This window comes from Podarcis raffonei, chromosome 1 (genome assembly GCF_027172205.1).
Source record: "Podarcis raffonei isolate rPodRaf1 chromosome 1, rPodRaf1.pri, whole genome shotgun sequence".
Lineage (NCBI taxonomy): Eukaryota > Metazoa > Chordata > Lepidosauria > Squamata > Lacertidae > Podarcis > Podarcis raffonei.
Genome location: NC_070602.1, coordinates 130,904,940 through 130,911,982, shown reverse-complemented (window position 1 = coordinate 130,911,982; position 7,043 = coordinate 130,904,940).

Sequence of the window (7,043 nt, the reverse complement as noted above, 5' to 3'; positions counted from 1 at the left end):
GAGGATAACTGATTTAGAGGGCAGGAAGTTTTTTCTGTTAAAAGAGGCCTGCTTCTTGGGAGAAAAGCAATGACAAACCTAGACAGCATCTTAAAAAGCAGAGACATCACCTTGCCAACAAAGGTCCGCATAGTTAAAGCTATGGTTTTCCCAGTAGTGATGTATGGAAGTGAGAGCTGGACCATAAAGAAGGCTGATCACCGAAGAATTGATGCTTTTGAATTATGGTGCTGGAGGAGACTCTTGAGAGTCCCATGGACTGCAAGAAGATCAAACCTCTCCATTCTGAAGGAAATCAGCCCTGAGTGCTCACTGGAAGGACAGATCCTGAAGCTGAGGCTCCAATACTTTGGCCACCTCATGAGAAGAGAAGACTCCCTGGAAAAGACCCTGATGTGGGGAAAGATGGAGGGCACAAGGAGAAGGGGATGACAGAGAACGAGATGGTGGGACAGTGTTCTCGAAGCTACCAGCATGAGTTTGACCAAACTGCGGGAGGCAGTGGAAGACAGGAGTGCTAAAAAGCACATCACCCTTCCTTTTAGGGCAAGCAGCGTCTAGTGTCACTGACCAAGGCCTGAGCCTTAGGCGAGGAGGTTTCCTTTGTATGCCGCCGCTGTCAACGTGGGACCGAAAAGGGGGAAAAACCCTAGATGAAGGCGAATGTCTGAGGGGAGAGGGTGGTGGGAGGGAATAAATAAGCCTTTTGTTTTGAAGGTTAAATAGCCAAAAATGCAGCTCAGAATGTTCCATAAAGGTTTAGCTTTCAGCAACACACAGTGGAGACAAAGCTGATTCCTCCTCTTTTGCTGGCCCCGTGACCTCGGAGTTTTATATGGCATTGCCTGGGAAGTCAGGGAACTCTATGGCTTTCCCAGGACATGCAGAGCTTTCCTGCTCTGGGCCTGCCTGAGTGGGGAGCAGCGGGGAGGGAGAGTTTTCGCCTCCAATTTAAAAATACCAGGGGGAGTTTACCGATTAATATTCATGAACAAGGAACAGTCTGCTTTTTGTTACCACGGCCTTTTCCCATGCAAGGGGGGTTCGGAGGGAGGAATACATTAACACACACACACACACATCCTTACTGACACAAAACTAACCACCTCTAGGATTACCAAAAGGCAAGAGCCAGCGCGCTCAACACAAGTGGTAAATATTGAACAGGGAAAGAGCTTGCTTCCTTTGCCCTCCCCTCGCCCCGATCTCCTTGCTTCCTTCTAATTTGCTGTATATATTAATCTCATTACTTCGTCTTTAAACAACGGGGCTGTGTTTTCCAAAATACCCGGGCTTCACAGAAAGTCTGGATATAGGAAGGGTGGTGTGTACACACACACACACACACACACACACACAAAGACACACAACCTTTGCACTAGTAGCACAATGGATTGCGGTTCTTTGTATTGTTTTTTGGGGTGGCTGTTTTTTAAATCATGACGGTACATTCCCCGTTGTAGCTAGGGAACAAGGATACCTCCGTTTGCCCCGAGACAAAACCTAAATCAGGATAAAATACGGGTGGCAGCTGAATGAATAAAAGCCAAGGTTTTCAAAAGTGACAACTTTGGGGACACGCAGCTCCAAGAGGCTTCTTGCTTCTGATTTTCAGAAACGTCAAAAGACTTGCGGATTTCCCTTTAACTCTGTGCATAGCGCTTAGCACCTCTGAAGGGAAGTCAGATCCGGATTTCAAAACAGTGACATTCAGAAAGCAGTAAAGACTATTTGTTTTAACCCTTGAGGCTGTCTAGAAGTTTTTGAATAAGACGCATTGTGACGTTCAGTTTAACTGGAGGTGTACATTTTGATTATTCGGGACACCTCAGTGGGCACTCTGTGTATTCTCACGTTCACCCCAACTTCGGCAGAGAATTCCCAAGAACAGAGGACCACACTACAAATTTAGAAATAAGACACGGTGCACCCTTATCTTTGCAGATATCACAGAAGCATTTGCAAATCTGAATGTTCTCCTTCATCCTCTGACCCATGGGTAGGCAAACTAAGGCCCGGGGGCCGGATCCGGCCCAATCGCCTTCTAAATCCGGCCCGCGGACGGTCCGGAAATCAGTGTGTTTTTACAGGAGTAGAATGTGTCCTTTTATTTAAAATGCATCTCTGGGTTATTTGTGGGGCCTGCCTGGTGTTTTGACACAAGTAGAATGTGTGCTTTTATTTAAAAAGCATCTCTGGGTGATTTGTGGGGCATAGGAATTTGTTCATCCCACCCCCAAATATAGTCCGGCCCCAAACATGGTCTGAGGGACAGTGGACCGGCCCCTGCTGAAAAAGTTTGCTGATCCCTGAGTCCCATCACATGCAACAGAAAAGGAGCATATCAGGGAATAGGACTCTGATCTAGACTTCTCTGCTGCTTGTATTCTGCATGCAGGGAGCTTGGGGTGTGCAGCAGCAATATCTGCCACAATCCATTTCCCTTGCCGCAGTCTAAATTGGCACTGTCTGGGAAGGTTTGTCTGCTACGGATCGTTGCCAGAAACTGCTACCTCAAAAGGGCTATGAGCAAAGTTCAGGCTTCCGACTGTTATAGCCGAGCCACCCAAATGACTTCTCCTCACTATGAAGCAAATTTGTTAAATTGAGGGTGTAAGGCCTGGTCAGCAATCCCCTCTCCATATATTTGCTTCCTTCCAATATACCAGGTTGGGATGCAGGTGGCGCTGTGGGTTAAACCACAGAGCCTAGGACTTGCCGCCCGTGATAGGGTGAGCTCCCGTTGCTAGGTCCCTGCTCCTGCCAACCTAGCAGTTCGAAAGCACATCAAAGTGCAAGTAGATAAATAGGTACCTCTCCGGAGGGAAGGTAAGCGGCGTTTCCCTGCGCTGCTCTGGTTCGCCAGAAGCGGCTTAGTCATGCTGGCCACATGACCTGGAAGCTGTACGCCGGCTCCCTCAGTCAGTAAAGTGAGATGAGCGCCGCAACCCCAGAGTCAGCCACGACTGGACCTAATGGTCAGGGGTCCCTTTACCTTTAATATACCAGGTGTGGGGAACTTTTGGTCCCCCGGATATTGCTGAACTACAACTCCCATCAGTCTCAGCAAGCATGACCAATGATTAGGGATGATGAGAGTTGAAGTTCAACTGGAGGACCAAAAGTTCTCCACACCTCTACACAACCACAGTTATATAGTGGGTATCACTCTGAAACTCACCTACAGATGGTACCTAACACCAAGAAAACTAGCGCTAATATGCCCAGGAACCTCACCAAAATGTGGGAGAAGGTGCACCTCCACAGGCACATACCTCCACATGTGGTGGGAGTGCCCCAAAATCCAACTATTCTGGACAACAGCCACACGAGAAATATGTAAAATAACTAAGCATGTATTAGACATCACCCCAGAATTGGCCCTACTAAACATCTTCCAAGACAACAATGCCCATTTACACCACAAAGAACTCATAACCCACCTACTTTCAGCAGCCAGAAAACTATAACCAGATACTGGAGAGACCTGTCAGGAGTAAGCATGGACCAATGGTACCAAATAGTATGGGAAACAGCCCTACTAGAAAAATTAACCAATAAACTGAAACTAAAACTGAAGAAGACGCCTTTACCCCGGTATGGCTCCCCTTTATCACATACACAGCCCAACAAGACAATGACAATAATCCACCAACAGCATACAAATCAATATGGCTAACCTGATCCAAAACACCCACCCACCGCACTCACACACGAAAACAAAGATCACCACAGCCAATCACAAACAAACAACCACACCCTAGGCCAACCCCAACCTCTCTCACCACCAAAGGAACACAAGTGAACAGCACAAGTGACGCTGACACCAAACCCTGCATACATTAAGCAAAATAGAAACATCGCCACCCTCCCCCATCTTCCCCCCTCCCCCCTCCCCCCAATGTCCCAACAAATGAAACTGATTTGTAAAAATGTTACATGGAAAAAATACGAGAGACATTACACTTACTTCTGTAAAACAAGAAAATCTTTAATATAGTGGGTATCACTTAAATCCAGCTTTGTTACATAGGACGGACACCTTCCATACTGGAAAACACTATCCTACATTCCATTTAGAAATTCATTTAACATTTTGGGGGTTGCTTTTAAGTTGGTTACATTCACCCTGATACTTGATCATCACCACTTCAGGGAGAATGTTTTAGAGGTGGAGAAGTTCAGTTCCCCTTAAAGTCACGAAGAATATAGGAGCTGGTCGTCTCAGAGGCTCGTTGTCAGGAAAAAATGGGGGACTTAGAAAACGGTGCGATACAAATGATTCAAGTCTATATTGAAAAAGTTATTTCCCATATGTGGGGTTTGAAGTGTAAGAAAATATCAGGATATATTAAGAAACAGGTTGGAGAGGATAAAATTAGGTAAGACAGAAGCTTAAAATGAATTGCAATGTAATCTGAGTTGTAAACATCAATATTGGGTGAGTGGAAAGTCACTAGTTTTGTTGCACTGGAATATAATAGTTGAGGAACAAATGTAACTTTCTCTATGGCACAAATGTAACTTTCTCTATGGAAAAAAAGAATAAAATAGTTTTATTTATTTTTAAAGAAAACAGTGTGGTAGAAATGTAATTAACGGATAAATAAAAACCAGTGTACAGTGGTACCTTTGTTCTCAAACGGCTTAGTTGTCGAATAAATCGGCTCCCGAATGCTGCAAACCCGGAAGCAAGTGTTTGGATTTGCGAACATTTTTCGGAAGCCAAACCTCCAACGCTCCTGCAACCAATCGGAAGCCGCGCCTTGGTTTCCGAACGGTTTCAGGAGTCAAATGGACTCCCAGAATGGATTAAGTTCGAGAACCAAAGTACCACTGTATAACTGAAAGCAACTTACTTTGTTTCATAAACTTCCAGAGAAGTGAGTTGCATGATCCAGAATACAGGTGAAACTCGGAAAATTAGAATATAGTGGAAAAGTTCATTTATTTCAGTAATTCAACTTAAAAGGTGAAACTAATATATGAGATAGAATCATGACATGCAAAGCGAGATATGTCAAGCCTTTATTTGTTATAATTGTGATGATCATGGCATACAGCTGATGAAAACCGCAAATTAACAATCTCAGAAAATTAGACTATTAAATGAAATCAGCAAAAAAAGGATTGCAAATAGACCAATATTGGACCTCTGAGAAGTAGAAGCATGCAAATGTACTCAGTGCTTGGTTTGGGCCCCTTTTGCATCAATTACTGCCTCAACGCTGCGTGGCATGGATGCTATCAGCCTGTGGCACTGCTGAGGTGTTATGGAAGACCAGGAAGCTTCAATAGCAGCCTTCAGCTCTTCTGCATTGCTCGGTCTCATGTCTCTCATCTGTCTCTTGGCAATGCCCCATAGATTCTTTATGGGGTTCAGGTCAGGCGAGTTTGCTGGCCAATCAAGCGCAGTAATCCCATGGGCATTGAACCAGGATTTGGTACTTTTGGCAGTGTGGGCAGGTGCCAAAGTCCTGCTGAAAAATGAAGTCAGCATCCCCATAAAGCTCATCTGTGGAAGGAAGCATGAAGTGCTCCAAAATCTCCTGGTAGACGGCTGTGTTGACCCTGGACTTAATGAAGCACAGTGGACCAACACCTGCTGAAGACATGGCTCCCCAAATCTCTTTTCTGATCAGAGCAGCTTTTGCATCTCATTTGGAAACCAAGGACCCAGAGTCTGGAGGAAGAATGGGGAGGCACACAATACCAGATGCTTGAAGTCCAGTGTGAAGTTTCCACAGTCTGTGTTGATTTGGGGAGCCATGTTGTGTGTTCTTAACCATTTCCCTATCATTTCTGTTCCATATTTCAAAAGACCAGCCCCCACCCTGACCAGTTAAAAGAACTAGGAGGGGCAGCAGTTCTGCAAATTGGCACAGGTCAACGGGAGCTGCAAGAAGGATCAGCAGCCTGTGTCCCGGTGCTTTTGGCAGGCCACAAATTTGGACAAATGTCCCATGTATCCAATGGTCAGCTCCATCTCTCCCAACTGCCCATCTTCTTGAGAAGACTGTGGCCAATCCAGCATTTTTTCCAAGATGCATTTTCATGAGCTATGCATGAACTTGATCCTATTGTGAATGCAGACCATAACCTTTCTTTAAACAGGTAGGCCAAGAAAGTTATATCTTTCTGCCTTTAGGGACCAGTTTCCGAGTACAGAGGGCTTACCTTGAAAATGTTTTCCATACTGTTTGATGTTGTGGAGCCATCGGTGGGAATACTGAGAGCATTAGGTTCCTGGGTGGTTCATTGATTTGTTCTAGTTTTACTAAATTGACTAACATCAATTCACTCAGACATTTCACTTTCCATACTGAAATGCTTATTCTGAATACCCTTTTGAGGGACAGGCTGGGAAAAGAAGACTTGAAAGTTGAAATATATATCTGAGCTATGTGACGTGGACATGGACTTTATATTTTCATATATAAATGAATCACTAACATGTTTTGAGTAGCAGAGGGTGCAATTCCTTCTAGCTATTTAAGTTCTGTAAAAATGGATTTTTATGTGCAAAGGGTTTTTAATGATTGAGCATCTATGCATACATATTTATAAGTTCACACTGAAACATGGAGAGAATAAAAACTGCCAAGAGAGTTCAAGAGTAAGAAGATCCACTGGTAATATCATTTGATCCAATGAACTCATAATGAGTCATCTGTATCTAATTACTCAAATAACAACAATGGAATAATTAAATGCCCATGGTCACATGCTGGCCAGCTAAAGTTTTCTCTCTCCATCCAGTTCCTACAAATACTATTAGGATCAATTAAGGTAAAGGTAAAGGGACCCCTGATTATTAGGTCCAGTCGTGACCGACTCTGGGGTTGTGGCGCTCATCTCGCTTTACTGGCCAAGGCAGCCGGCGTACAGCTTCCGGGTCATGTGGCCAGCATGACTAAGCCGCTTCTGGCGAACCAGAGCAGCGCACGGAAACGCCATTTACCTGCCCACTGGCGGGGTACCTATTTATCTACTTGCACTTTGACGTGCTTTCCAACTGCTAGGTTGGCAGGAGCAGGGACCGA